The sequence below is a fragment of the Pongo abelii genome, chromosome 16 (genome assembly GCF_028885655.2).
Source record: "Pongo abelii isolate AG06213 chromosome 16, NHGRI_mPonAbe1-v2.0_pri, whole genome shotgun sequence".
Classification (NCBI taxonomy): domain Eukaryota; kingdom Metazoa; phylum Chordata; class Mammalia; order Primates; family Hominidae; genus Pongo; species Pongo abelii.
Genome location: NC_072001.2, coordinates 72,726,997 through 72,742,379, shown reverse-complemented (window position 1 = coordinate 72,742,379; position 15,383 = coordinate 72,726,997). Strand labels below are relative to the sequence as shown.

Sequence of the window (15,383 nt, the reverse complement as noted above, 5' to 3'; positions counted from 1 at the left end):
CCCGGCTCCATCTCATGCTGGTGCAAAATTCCAAGGATTCTGAAAATTCTAAATTGGAACCCACCTTCCAGGTCATTATGAAGGCACATGTGTCCAGATAAGCAGATAAACTTATGCTATTTAACAGATTGTTAGTGTGAGTTATGGCTTTTTAATACTGAGACATACGGTCTGTGGCCTCCATTTGTACTCTTACCCTGGGCCCCACGAATGTTCTGACCAGGCCTAAGGCACAGCTTTGACCCTGTAGATCTTGGAATGCTCCTCCCTTCCCCTACTTGTTCTATCTGACCTGAAATATATTCAAGGGCCATATGGAGAGCATCTGTCATTTTTGCCTGAAATCAATCCTGTCCCCTTTCAGCTGGTGCCTGAGGCCTTCTTTTCTGGAAGAAACCTATTCCTTGTGGTTTGGATGGGGCTGAGCTTCTAGGGGCTAGTCCACTGGAACTATTAAATAAGACTATCCCTTTACAATGGAATGATAGGCAAGCACAGAGAGAAGAAGGCAGAACCAGGGGAGACAGCTCAAGGAATCTTTTGTGAGCCCCTGGATCCAGCCATGCCTGAACCTAGAATTACCTCTGGGCTTCACAATTACCTAAACCAATAAATGCCACTTTTAAAATTAAACTGGTTGCAACTGGATTTCTGTCACTGGCAACTGAAGAACCTTAATGCAAATTCTAATTCATAAAATCATAGGTGTCAGAGCCTGGAAAGGCCTTAGAAACCTTCTGATAAAGCTTCCACTGTTCCACGTGTGAAGAACCTGAGACTCAGAAAGGTGAAATGGTTTGTCCCAATTCACACCGTAAATTAGGGCAAGAGCTGAGACTGGAATGCCAATCCTCACTCCGAAGCTGTGGCCCCACGCTCCCTCTCCAAGTCACCTTCCCGCGCCCTCCCACACTAGAGCTGTACCCCTCCCTCCGTCAGCAGCAGTGGGAGGTCCCTGTTGCAAACGTCCCTGTTTCTTGTCCTGCATTTGCATGATCAGTTCATTGGTTCCAGGAGATGTTGCACCCCAATTCAAGCAGCAAATTCCTTGAGGGAAGAATGCCAGCCACCGTCCCTCATCCTGGAGTCCCACTGGGCCTGGCTCCACACCTGGCTAATCACAGGGGCTGAAAGGTACTTGCTAATTTACCAGTCAAAGGCCTTGATGCCTGATTGGCTAAATCCAGCCTCCCATCAAGTGCGCCATCTCTGAGTTAATGTTTCTCCTAGGCAAGCCTTTTTTATCCAACAAGCTATTTCCCAGGCCATTAGGAGGAACTACAACCAGAGGCAGAAATGCTATGTTGCTTTTTTTCTCCATTTCCTTTTGTTTTCAATTTTCTGCTTGTGGAGTTGGTTCTTTTTTTTTTTTCCTCCCTTCTTTAACAGCCCAAGTTGCTAAATTGCACATCGCCAGCAACTCCTGTGAGTTTAGTCCTTAAGTGTTACATTTCTGTAACAGATACTCCATAAGCAGCACTTATCTTCAGGAGGGGCTGGTAAAGCACGCTAAAATTACATTTCCATTTCTGTTCCTATGTTTTTAAGCTGTTATTTTAGCATTTCTGACTAGTTCACAGTTGACACCTACTGATGGAAAATTAAATGAAACTTGGCCAAGAACGAGCCTTTCCTCTCTTCCCCAGGCTGGGAACTATATCCTTTTTATAAGGACACACAGCTGTAGAGAGGCAGAAAGACTCCCAGATTTGGAAACACAAAATCTGCAGCACAATCCCAGCTCTGCCTCTAAGCAGCTTTTGGACTTGGGGCAAATCACCTAAAAACCTCTGAACCTCATTTCTCTCATCTATAAGTAGAAATCATACCTGCACAACGGGGTTATTGTGAGGTTTTATATTACGTAAAAATATCTGACAATACACTGACAACATGAACACTACCCTATGAAAATTCTTGGCACACAGTAGGCACTCAATAAATGTTAGTTTCTAGACTTTAGTCCTTTTTTTCTTAACCATTTGATCTGATATCCTTTGACTCGGTTTATGCTCCAAATTGGTTAATTGATTAAATATGGGAATTACAGTGTTCTTCTTCTTCCCAGTTAAACTGGCAGATCGTACCCCAAATATATGCTACGCTAAGGCTATGGTGTCAGGCTCAGTTAAAACCCTTCAGCAGCGCCCTGTTGTTCTGGGGATCAAGTCCATGAACTGGCCCCTACCTTCCTCCTCCTCTCCTGCCATGTCTCCACCTGGAATTCTTAGTCACGCACTTCCAGCTGCTTAGTATGGCCCAAAGGGGCCTTTGCCTGCCTGTCAACCTGGCCAGCTTGTCTTCAGACTGTCAGACTGAGCTTTACTGCATCCTGTCCTTGGGTTCCCACAGCGCTGTGTGCCTCCTCCCTCAGGACCACTGTCAGTGGTCTTGTCCATCTCCCCCTAGATGTGAGCACCAGGTGGCATGGATTGTGTCTTTTATCCTTGGTGCTAGAAAAATGCTTGGTGTACAGTAGGAGCTCAGAAAAATTTTTCTGAGCAGTATAAGAGGATTAATTAACATATGAAAATAAATAAGAGGAAGATTTGCTATGTAAAGACAGAAAGTCTCCAATTAATATAGAAATTCAATGTAATTCCCACCCATATCCTAATGAGGTTTTATGAAACCTGAAAAACTAGTTCTAAAGTTTGTCTGAAGAGCAAATTCATAAGGATAAACAAGATAAGCTTGAAACATGCTCTGTTGAATATGAAAATATGTCATAAAGCTTCATCAATTAGTATTAAAGTAGAATAGGTAACTGGTTGATGGAATGGACTAAAGAGTTCAGATATATATTCCTGTGTATTTATGAGAACTGGGGACATGATAAACATGGCATTTTATATCAGCAGGGAAAGATGGGCTGCTTAAAAAAAGGAAAGTCAATAACCTGCCATCTATATGGGAAAAAGCAAAAGTTAGATCCCTTCTGGTATCAGCCAAGATAGGCTACGCTATGCTGTGGTAAAACATCCCCCCAGTCTCAGTGACTCACCGCGGTTAAAGCTGATTTCTGGCTCAGGATACATGTTCATTGAGATTGGTCATTGAAATCACACAGGAGCCAGGCTGACGGAGAAGCCACCATCTCAAACGCTGCCAGAGAAGGTCTAGACACAGACCAGAAAGTCCTGAATCCACATTCAACTGCCCGTTCTTGAAAAGCCCCATCACTTCTGCTTACAACTCTGGCTAGAACTAGTCTCACGGCCCCACCCAACCGCAAGGAGCACAAGATGTGAATCCTACCACATGCTACAAAGTGAAGAAAACCAGAAATATCTGGTGAAGAGGACACTAACCACACACTACTTTCACCATCTCATCCCCCTCCCCACAAAAAAAAAAAAAAGTATTTTCAATGATTTTTTTTTAAGCTGAAGAAAAGTCTGAGGAAAGATTTTTTTATATATAATCTTGGAGAGGAATATGCCTTCTATTCAAAGCATTAAACCCAGAAGCCATAAGAGAAAAGAATTACAGATTTAATTGCATAAAAGTGTAAAATTTTTGCATGGCAAAATAATCTATAAATGAAGATAAAGTGACAGAACAGAGAAAATAATTGCACCATCATATATAGCTGATGAAAAGTTAATATCCATAACATACAAAGAGTACCTGGAAATTAATAAGAAGATTCAACATGCAGAAAAATGGGTACTTGGTAGATAGCCTTGGGTAGAGGATTTGGGGAAATAAATATCCTCAAAACTGTTGTTAGAAATGTAAACCAGTTTTTCCTTTTTTTTTGTTTTTAGAGTAATCAACGCGCTAAATGCACATAAATTTAATGCACCAATTCTTCTAAATTCTACAAATACTATAAAATATATATATACATAATGCTATCATACAAAATGTTATTTGCAGCAATATTTTCAATTATATTATTATATATGTACCATGTTGATCATTACAGAACTGTTGGTACAAAATTATTTTAAATGCAGAAAAATACATATATTGCTTTAAAAAAAAATCAGATATATCCATGTCATGAAATGCTGTGTTGTCATTAGAAAACGTGAGGCAGTGTTGTAAATATGGTCATAGAAAGATGTTCATGATGGCCGGGCGTGGTGGCTCATTCCTGTAATCCCAGCAGTTTGGGAGGCCAAGGCAGGCAGATTACTTGAAGTCAGGAGTTCAAGACAAGCCTGACCAACATGGTGAAACCCCATCTCTATTAAAAAAAAAAAAAAAAAAAAAAACTAGCCAGGCATGGTGGTGGGCGCCTGTAATCCCAGCTGCTCTGGAGACTGAGGCAGAAGAATCACTTGAACCTGTGAGGCGGAGCTTGCAGTGAGCCAAGATCACACCATTGCACTCCAGCCCGGGTGACATGGCGAGACTCCATCTCAAAAAACAAAACAAAAAAACAAAAGAAGAAAGGAGAGATGTTCATGATGTTGTGTGAGGTTTCTAATAGAGTTATAACTCTCGTTTCTAATAGAGTTATAATGAATCCTAAGAGCCAAGTAAGACCAGGATATACCAGCCTTATTGGCAATGAGAGGGCTCACTGGAGTGCCCAACCTCATTCCATGAACCTAGACCTGACTTCACAAATTAGAAATCAATTTCAGTGTTTAAAAAAGTCCTATTATTACAATACGAATTCTTCTGGAATATTTAAGCATGGAAAGAAAAGGGCTCTAGTGTCACTTAACCTTGGTATGAAATGACATAATTAACTGGCCTAGGGCCACCCACCAAATGTGTTACAGAGCAGGGACTGAAACTCGGATCTGACACTAGAACAAGCACTTTCCACTTCAAGCCTTTCCTCGGTTCTCCAGATTATATCCCTACGTTAAGTCGGATCACCAGGAAGTTGCGTTCTGGGGATCAAGCCTTTGGTGTACTTCCTGTAAACAGAAACGTTTCCCCCAATCTCCGACCTTAACACTATGGTTTGCCATTCACCAATATAACCTCTGCTCTTTCTCTAAAAACTGGGGCCAGTGATGTGTACCTTACGCTATTCATCATGCCTCTTAGGGAAACGGCACCTTAAAGACCTCTCCTGGGAGCAGTCCCACTGCACAGGCAGGCTCTTCCCTACAGTCAGGGAGAACACAATGAGCCTGCTCCCTGATCCATGCCCCCACCCCACCCCCCGCCCACCACCACCAATTGCCTCCTCTGTTAGGACGCTCAGAATCATATTTTGCCTTCAACAACCAAAACGTCCCTCAGAAGGTCACTGGATGCAATTTTCTACTCCAAGCTACCTCGCTGGATTTTCATCTTTCTTCTGTATTTTGAGGTTCCATCCCACTGTGCCTTTTGTCTCATTGTACTTCCATGTGGCCCAGGCAGCCTAGGCAGGACGCCTCACTCCCCAAGACCAGGGAAAGTTAAATTCTTTATGCCTCAGTTTTCCAGTCTGTACAATGGGAGAGGCAGTCACAGTATCTCCCTCATAGGTTTTCCCTGTCGATTAAATGAGATAATGCATATACCACACCTAACACAAAAAGCATTCCATAGAGGCTACAATCACCATTTTATTCCAAAATGGCTGAATATGGGCAGTTTCATGTGGTTCAGTGTAATAAGTTTTTTGACAGAAGTGGATAGGCTATAAATAAATATGACACACTTTCTCAACCCATCAGGCACAGGTGACATTTGGACAGTTTCCTATTTGGAAGGAAAGGTAACTCTGGAGTCCTGGCAGGTCTGGCCATGGCCTGAGAAGCTATTAGGCAGGAGAAGCCAGGGGACAGCTAAGAACCTGGCCACAGGACAGATGAGTCTCGGGAGGGAGATGAGAAAGTGGCAAAGAAAAATTAGGCTCAGATATTGTCAAACACACCCCAAACCCTACACCTTCCTCTGTTCAAGGTATCCCCCAAAGCCTGCCCAAATCCCACTCATTCTTCAAAAGGCAGCTGCCCTGGCCCCAGTCAGCCTTCCCCCACCCAACTGATGTGTTCCCTCCCCACACCCCCACAGCATGCCTTTGCAAGGAACCCGGGGCTCAGGCCTAAGCAGCAGCCTGCCTTCTATCAGCAGCAGTGACAAACGTGCCCACCTCCCATAGATGGTGAGCTTGGGCAGGCAGGTGCCTGGTCTTACAGTCTCTGTAGCCCCATAAGGCTTAGCTTGGGCCCTGAACAGAGCAGGCACTTAGAAAATGTTTGCTGAAAAGAAACTTCACTAAGCTCATAGTTTTCCCTGGGGGCCAGTCCTAGTGTTCCATCAAGAAGGGGGATATTAATCTTATAAAGCTTTTGCATTTGGGAGGAAGTGGGGTAGGAGGAAATTAAAGAAGCCCAGTAGGACAGGGACCAGTGGTAGCTGAGGAATCTCTACCCAGAAGGGCTGAGGGGCATTCTTGGTTGGGAAGGTGGAACTGAGGACTTGTCTTGAAGCTGCACCGATGTAGCAAGCTCACTCCTTAAACTTAGATGGCATGTTATTTGGGGAGGTATAGAGGTTAGCTGATAGGAAAGGCAGTGGGTGGGGCTAGAGATGCCAACCCTTCCCCCAACCACCCAGGCTAACCAAGCTGGAAGGCATCCCTTCCCTGCTAAATGTAAACGCAGTCCTTTCCCTGGCAGGGGCCCTCGCCTGACTTCAGACAACAAGCATCAGTCTGCCACGGCAAACTGGGCTTCATCTTGGCCCTATCCATGCGGGGTGACCTTGGCAACCCACTTAACCCCCCAGGGCTTCCATTTCCCCAGCTGTAAATTGAGCTCGACCTCTGTGCCACCATTCCCGGCATTTTGAGCAAAGCCTCAGAATCCTCCAGCCCACCCTTGGAGGCAGCAGCATAAAAGGGAGCGATTTAGAACTGGAGCCCTGGTCTATGGTATCAGGGAGCCCGGACTGGGCTCTGTTCCCGTGAGCTGTGCAGGCTGCAGCTGGGGATTACAGGGACGCCTCTGGAGGCCGCTGCCGGTGGCACCCCCTGCCCGAGAGGCCCCACTCTTGTCAGAATATTAACACCCTGGATGCATTTGTGTGTTACTCATGATTGCGACCATGGTTCCAAAAGGATTATGCAGCATGCATATTTATGAGACAAGCCCAGACAAAGACTACCACATTTTAAAAGATGCAATTATCTCTAAAAAGTTCAGCTTTATTTTCATGCTAATGAATACAATATTTTTAAGCAAACCTAATTGGTTTGCCTGGGCTCCCATAAAAGCTCTCAACTCATTAGAGCTCCGAGGTCCCCTTCAAAAGGGGCTTTAGAGGGAGCTGGGGGACCGAGGAGGGGGCCAGTGCTCAGGAGGCACATTTTAGAACTTTCCAGTCTGTGTGTGCTGCTGTCTCCGAGCCCCCTCCCCTGCCCAAGCCCGCTGGCTGGGTGACTGGTGAAGCCTTTCAGGAGGGGCCACCCTGGCAGTATAAGTCTTGGGAATGTGAAATCATCAGGGTAAACTGAGGGAAATGGGGCATGTCCTCCCTTCTCTCTGCAGAGAAGCAAGGCCAGTGTTCCCACCACCCCCACAACACTCAACACACCACTGTCACTAAAGCTCTGGCTTCCTGGGTGGATGCTGGAATTCCACCCAGAAATGGGGTCTTCTCCTCCCAGGCCATCAGCCAGGGCTTTGGGCTGGAACAGAGGGGAGGGGCTCCTTGAGGTTCCCCATTCCCAGATACCCTGTGCTCTGACATCCAGTCATTGCTTTAACATCAGCCCCAGCTTTCAGATTTCACTTTCTACTTTTGAAGCATATTGACATTTATTTTCTCATTACATGCATTTATGAAGTACAGATTGTTTTCACCATTTTACAAATGAGAAAACTGAGGCCTGAAGACCCAGCTGTTCTTCATGACAAGCCAGATGGATCCAGGGGTTTCTATGACAAGGGGCTGTCCTCTGCCACCTGAGTGTCTGCCCCACTTCCTTCTGTGTCTCAGACACCTCCCTGCAGTTTAAGCTGGATTCTTTTCCTACATGCCTGCCTAGGTCTTTCCTGATCCTCAGCCCCAGGGCACAGCGTACAGCTGTGCAGGCTGTACACTGTGCAATGCCAGGAGGTGTTGCAGTCTGTGAATGGCGTCCCCTGGAGTCATACAGCACTATGCCCTACTCAGCATTCTTTCCTTCCACTGGCTTCCTTCAGGGCCGTTTGGGGATTGGGACTATAAGTTGTGCAGCAAAGATTTATGGATCTAACCTGAGCTTTTCTGCTTGCATAACTCCCCTTAACCACCTCCTCAGGGCTGAAATTCAGGCATCTGGTAAGAACAGAGTATTGTTCAGGAAATGACCAACAGGCTCAGGAAGGGCCAGCGGGGGTTGCCGCAAAGCAGAAATCAATGGAAAACACAGGCTGGGGATAAGCTCCAGCCTGGAAGTGGATGGGAGATCCAGACCTGGCACTGCCACTCAGTGGCTTTGTGACTCCATTTCTCCATCTGTAAATGAGGAGGTTGGGCCTGCTAATCTCTGAGATTCCATCCAGGGCAGGCACAAGCATCTTTTGATTCTAGAGCAGATTTTCACAGAGAGTTGTTTAAAGAAACAATGACATAAAACTAGAATCCAATTGTAAAAGCAGAAGGAGAGTCCTGGAAGCTAACCATGTAGGGTGTGATTCCATACACTCCTCCCCACCCCTGTCTGGGGACACATTCTCAGGAGCAAGCTCAGGGGACTGGCAGGGAGAAGGCTTGGAGCCTGAAAAGCAGTCATGGGAGGCTGACAGGAGAGGAGGGTATTGATTGGACCTTCAAAACCAAGCCAAGGCCAAGCACAGTGGCTCACAGCTATAATCCCAGCTTTTCGAGAGGCCAAGGCAGGAGGACGGCTTGAGGCCAGGAGTTTGAGACCAGCCTGGACAACACAGAGAGATCCAGTCTCTACATTTTTAAATTAGCTGGGCATGGTGATACGCACCTGTATCCCTAACTTCTTGGGAGGCTCAGGTGGGAGGATCGCTTAAGCCTGGGAGGTCGAGGCTGCAGTTAGCTATGATCATGCCACTGCACTCCAGCCTTGGCAACAGAGACCCTGTCTCAACAACAACAAGAAGCCAACTAATCAGAAAGGAGCAGGACAGATGTTCCAGAAAGGGCTGTGTGGTCCCAGCAAGAAGGTGGACCCAGAGTCAATTCCGAATCACTGTAGGCTGAGTAGCCAGGCTGAGAATGCAGACGGCTGCCGAGGAGGTGAAAAGAGCAGAAGTGGGGCCTGGATGGGGGTCTGCGGTTTATAAAGCACCAAAGCCATGATCTCCTGAGTGCCCCACTACCGCCTAGGAAGGAAAATACTATGCTTCCCATTTTACAGATAAGTAAAAGGGAGCCTAAAAAGGTAAGGCTGCTTGTCTGAGAACATCCAGCATGAGCTGGGGCCAGAGTTGGGTCTAAGACCTCAGTCTCCTGATGCCCAATTTGGTTATCATTTTCGCTAAATTACCATGAGGCCAGATTTGCAGGGCCTTGAATAATAAGATCAAGATTTGTGATCATAGCTTATGGGCAATCAGGAGCCGCTGAAAGTCTACAAGCAGAGAAATGACTTGGAAGCCCCAGAGTTAAGGAGGGAATGTGAAAAGCTGGCAGGGTGGCAAGAGAACACAGGGCCTCGGTAGGAGGAACACTATTTTGAGTTTAGCAAAAGGGACCATCCAACGCTGTCTGTAGTTTTGCCTCCGAGAGGCTGAGTTACGTGTTCTCCACTGGGCCTTCAAGTGGTCCACAGAGGGATGACCCAAGGTCTTTGGCAATTGAATTCCCAACCCGGGAATGTCATTTTAGGGACCCAACCAAAGCTCAGAGCCAAACCCCACACACCCCAGTCTTTACACCACCTAATTGGCTTAGATCTATCAAACTAATTTTTAAGGGGGAATTTTATATGAAGGTAATTACGCTCAGCTAAACTAATTTTATTAAACAATGCTGCCTTAATGACAAACAAATCTGTTATTAATATGTAACTGAGCAGCTATTTCATTCAATTTGCAGCATCAGTAATGAGCCCTATGGTCACAAGAGCCCAGAAGTACCCCTTTCCGAGGTAGGCAGCATGGCCCAGCGGCCAGAACCCGGGACCTGGCCCAGCCCTGCCATGGATGTGTATGATTCAGAATGGTCCTTCTCTCACTGGGCGGTTTCTCGCTATAAAATAAAGGGCTTGTACTGGAAGTATCCCAAGGGAATGCCCACTCAGCAGCTTTAGGGGCTGAGAGTCTGGATGGACTTTCAGTGTTTACCGTGTGCCTCAGTCTCCTCATCTGTAAAGTGGGGATAATAATAGTGCCTATCTCATAGGGTAATTGTGAGCATTCATTGAGTTTGTGGATGTAAAGTGCTTAAGGCATTGTGCAGGTACATATGAAGTGTTATACAAACGCTTTTCATTTTCTATTTATATTCTCAGAACCAGGAATATGGGCTAGGGGATGGCAGGGAGCTGACAGCCATGAATGGAATGAGTGAGGGCTCTTGCTTCCCCCAATTACGAACCCTCCTTGATCCTGGGTTTCCTGGGGTCCCTTCTCTCCTGCCCCCTTCTAGGAAGGTGAGAAACAACACTACAGACAGTGAAAAGAGACAGGTAATCAGATTCCAGCCCCGACCCTGTCCTCGGGTGCCGGCAGGACTGTGCCTCCGCTTCCTTAGCTCCCCATGTGGGTCATTCTCACTGCCCTGCCTACAGCGACAGCTGTCCTAGGGGACAGACAGGATCATTGAGTGGCTCTCAAACATGCAAAGTGAGTCAGGATAACCTGGAGAGTGTATAGGAAAATGCTGACCCCAGGCCCTGCCCCCAGAGGCTTGATGTCACAGATCCCTCCCTAGATCTGTGTGCTTGGGATACCCTCTTGAGAACCCTTGAACCTCTGGCAGTTCTGCCAGGAATTCCACACTGCTGCCTTTGTGGTGTGACTGTGCCTATGCTGCAGGTGAGGAAAGAGCAGTTTCAAGAAGAAAATTAGGCTGGGTGCAGTGGCTCATGCCTGTAATCCCAACACTTTGGGAGGCCAAGGTGGGTGGATCAGATGAGGCCAGGAGTTCAAGACCAGCCTGGCCAACATGGCGAAACCCTGTGTCTACTAAAAATACAAAAATTAGCCGGGCATGGTGGCACACGTCTGTAATCCCAGCTACTCGTGAGGCTGAGGCAGCAGAATCGCTTGAACCCAGGAGGCAGAGGTTGCAGTCAGCCAAGATCGCACCACTGCTCTCCAGTCTGGGCGACAGAGTGAGACTCTGTTACAAAGAAAAAATAAAAAAATAAAAAGAAGAAAACTAACTTGTAGAGTTAATGGGGAAGGGTAATATCCATCACAGACCCATTGGTTCCTCCTCCTTTGGAATTCACCTAGGCTGGGGGCATTGGGGAGGGCGGGACAGTCTGAGCAGCTTTCCGTTACTTTGGGGCCATGCTGATAGGATGCCGTTTGCGAACCACCTGCTGCAGAGACCCGCTGTCTCGGCTGCTGAGAAACACGAACCTCTTGAGACTGAGCCTTTCATCGAGAAGCTATTAACATACCATCACTTCAACTGTCACACAGACAATCGCCTACCCAGGGTCACAAGAGCCCCCAGGCCCATCACAGTGCCCGACTTTCTGCAATTAGGCCCTCCCTGGGAGGAAGCATTGTGTCTCCAGAAGGCCTCTATTAAATCTCAACATGCAAATGTACGTGCAGCATTTAAGCCCCCTTAGCAGGGCCCTCTCTTCCTCCTCTCCATCCCAATGTTACTGTGGGTGGAGACCATGTGACCTCTGCTGGCCATGAAATGTGACTGGAAGGATCACATATCTCCCCAAGGCTAAGGCAGTAAAAACCTGGTTACAAATAATGGAACCCCAGACTAACAATGAATTCAGGGTTCTTATCAGCTCATATAACAAAAAGTCCCAAAATAGGCAACCCAGGGTTGGCTGGGCAGCTCACTAGCTCACATCACCAGGAATCCAGATTCCATCTCTCCGCCAGTTTCACCACAGTGGCTTCTGCCCTCAGTCTTGCCCCTCCTGGTTCCAAGACAGCTGCATGACAGCATATTAATCATCTACTGCTGAGTAACAAATGACCCCAAAACTCAGTGGCTTAAAAAGGCAATAAACAGTTATGATCTCACACGGCTGCTGCAGATGAGGAATTCTGGCACCACGTGGCTGTTGGTTCTGGCTTGAGGTACCTCATGAGGCGACAGTCAAGATGCTAGCAGGGCTGCAGCCATCTGAGGGCTGGACTGGGAGGGGAGGATGCACTTCCAAAGAGGCTCGCTCACTCACACAGCTGGCGGGCTACGGCTGCTTGCTGGCAGGAGGCCTCAGCTCCTCCCTACGTGGGCCTCTCCGTAGGCTGTTTGCGTGTCCTCATGACGTGGTGGCTGGCTTCCCCCAGAGTCAGACAGCCGCGAGAGCAAAGCTGAAGCACCAATGCCTTTTACGGCCTTTCCTCGAATGTCACACATTTTCACCTCTGTTACATTCTCTTCATTCAAAGCCAGTCGCTAAGTGTGGCCCACGCTCGGCAGGAGGGGAAATAGGCTCCACCTTTGGAAGCAAGGTCAAAGAACTGGGGGACTTTTTAACTATAACAAATAGTGCCCACACTGGAAGACAGAAACTCAAGCAAAAGTTTCCTCCCTGCTCTGCCGTCATCGGAGAGAAAGTTTTTCCCAGAAGTCACCGGCAGTCTTTCCCTTAGGTATAATTGGCCAGAAATGAGTCACATGCTTGCCTCTAGACCAATCACTGACAAGGGAAACAGACTCCCATGACTGGCTTAGACCAATCATGAGTCTTCCTCTGAGATTGGGCACATTTCTGACTTAACAAAATTAGGTTTCCGGTTGCAAGGGAGTAGGGGGATATGGCAGTTAGGTGGGCGGGCAAGAGTGTCAGCCATGTTGTTCTGTTTGAGTGGGTGACTGGGCAAAATTAGATGCCGAGGTGGTGATAATCCACAAATAGGAAACCTGGTCATTTATTAACTGCTTTCCATACTATCAGCTAGAAATGAATCCGTTCCAGGATCTGCTTTGTAAAAAGGGTCTGCTCACTGTGGTCGGCGTTTCATCCCTTCGGGCCGTCTGGTTTTAGACTCAGAGGACCCAGCTTAGAGTCCGCGTCTACTATGTGTTAACTGTGCAGACCCTAGAGTACCTTCTCTGAGCTTCAGTTTCCAGCTGCATACACAGGGGATGATCATCGCTACTTCACAAGGCTCCTAGGACTACTGGAATATGCTTTGTAATTCATCCGGGGTTAGGGCCATGTGCATTCTGATCATTGCTGTTTGCCCTGGGTTTGGGGTGAGAGGCCAAATACCACCAGAGGGTTTTTTGTCCCCTCTTTCTTTCCTTCTCTAATTTCCAATACACAGTGCCAAAAAAACAGGAGAACTGAGCACAGAGGCCAAATCCCTAGCATAAAAACAGTGGTGCCATTGTAAATGCCTCCAGCGATGGCGCCCCACCCAGCTGAGGAAGCCCCATTCCCAGCCCCACTTAACAACGTGCGGCCTGATTTAATATGAGCAGCTGATCTCATTGCTTCCATAGCAAGTTTAATTTGCTGGGAAAGCGAGTTGGTGAGGTTCTAATAATGCAGAGCCGCAAATAATACCAAAGAGAGTTTGCATTATGATAACTTTCCAATTAAAATGGATTAATGGAGGAGAAACAGCAGCAGTAGTGTCTAGACAACATATTACTGAATCCTTGGAGAGGGAGATGGAAAGGAGTTGGGGGAACAAGGGGCAGCAAGATAAACAGGTGAACTTTATAAGTTGGAGGCACACTTATGTGGGTGTGACGGGAAGTACCAGGGAGGGCTCCTTACCCCTGGTGCCCCATCAGTTACAATACCTGGACTTTGCACCATTTGAGAAAACCAGTCTTTTAGGACCCAGAGGCCTTTGGTCTCTTGAATTCCTTATTAAAATGCAAATAGCACCTTCCGTTTCCTCGGCTGACCTTACAGCTGGGATTAGCCTGCAGCTACTGGAGAGCAGACTGTGTGATTGTGAGACACAACAGAGGCCCTGGCTGAGCCTTGGAAGACCCACATCGACCAGGTGTTGACACCTATGGTGTTCCTGTCAGGGCTTCACTACAGGACTCAAAACAAATCCTCCATAACTATGCTAGTAACCCCCTGACCTTTGACCACTGCTGAGTGATCCAAGGGGGTCCATCTAGAACCTCTATCCTGGCAACCTGAAATTTAGACCTGAGAGATACAGGGTCTGGGCTGGACTGGGGCTGGTACTCATTCCTGAGAGCAGTTTCAGGACAGAAAGAGCCACAGACTGTTGCTGCCAATCTTGAGCTACCCCGGGCCCCACCCACGGAGGCCAAATTAGTTGATTTTCTTGCCATTCTGTGAAATCCCCCCGGGATCCATGTTCCTCTCCTTTGCTTAAACTGATTAGTCATTTCTGATGCCTGCAAACAAAAGAGCTTTAATCTATCACTTCTTACTTGTGGGACCCGGTGAAAGTCATTTAACCTCACTGAGCCTCTGTTTTCTCTCCTGTAAGATGGGAGATACACACATCCCCACCTTGCAAGGTTGGTTGCCTCCTGTATTGGTAACATGATGTGTTAGGGTTAGATCACCATTTAAGTCCCTCAACCCTGAAGTTAGGAGATTGTAGAAGGGATCCTTGAGGGACAGGGGAAGAGGCTGGCTGGACCACAGAGGCCAAGAGACCAAGAAGCCCAAGGACCTAATTCCACCAGCGTCAGTATCTTGCAGGGCATAATAAATATCTCAACACCAGAACTGAGGCTCCTTGCAGAAATCCCCAAGGCTCCTCCATGCCTGGGAAGGCTCTGATTTCTTGCAAAGCCAGGAGTCCCATGAGCCAGTCCCTCGTGAGTGAAGTACTGGCCATGTGCTGCCCCCTGCAGGCCTGCCTTTCTCATCCCCTTTCTCATCAAACGGGCAAAGAAAAAGCCCATATAATTGAATACAATCACAAAGGCAGTATTTAGCAGCATTCATCCCCCATTTTATCTCATTCTGCCATGTCCTTCCCTGTCTATAGATGAATATGAAACTACCACTGAAAGCAAATCATTCCAGGAATAAGGAAAATAGGAGGCAAGAAACTCCTAGGGAAAGTTCACCACCTACACACACACACACACACACACACACACACACACACACACAGAGAGAGAGTCAGAACTGAGTCCAGGGCCAGTCTTGAGGGGAAAAGAGAGAAGAGTTGCATTCATTGCACACCTGCTATGAGCCATGCATTAGATCCTTCATTATCTCATTACCGTCATGATCTCTCAGGACAGGTATCACCAACACCCATTTTACAGATGATGAAACTGAGGCCCCAAGTAGTTAACTTGCTCACAAACAATAAGTATATGGTCTGTTTGAGTTTAAGGGCTTCCCTCTTCACAGA

The 15,383-nt window shown here is 47.1% G+C and overlaps 1 long non-coding RNA gene across 1 annotated transcript in view; it reads right to left on the bottom strand.

Moving 5' to 3' along the window:
• LOC100937224 (uncharacterized) overlaps window positions 1-12,640 on the bottom strand; it is a 44,243-nt gene extending 31,603 nt beyond the window's left edge. Inside the window, exon 1 of the long non-coding RNA XR_008513668.2 lies at window positions 11,909-12,640. This is a non-coding gene — a long non-coding RNA (uncharacterized LOC100937224). The remainder of the gene's footprint in view (window positions 1-11,908) is intronic.
• Window positions 12,641-15,383: the final 2,743 nt, after the last annotated feature.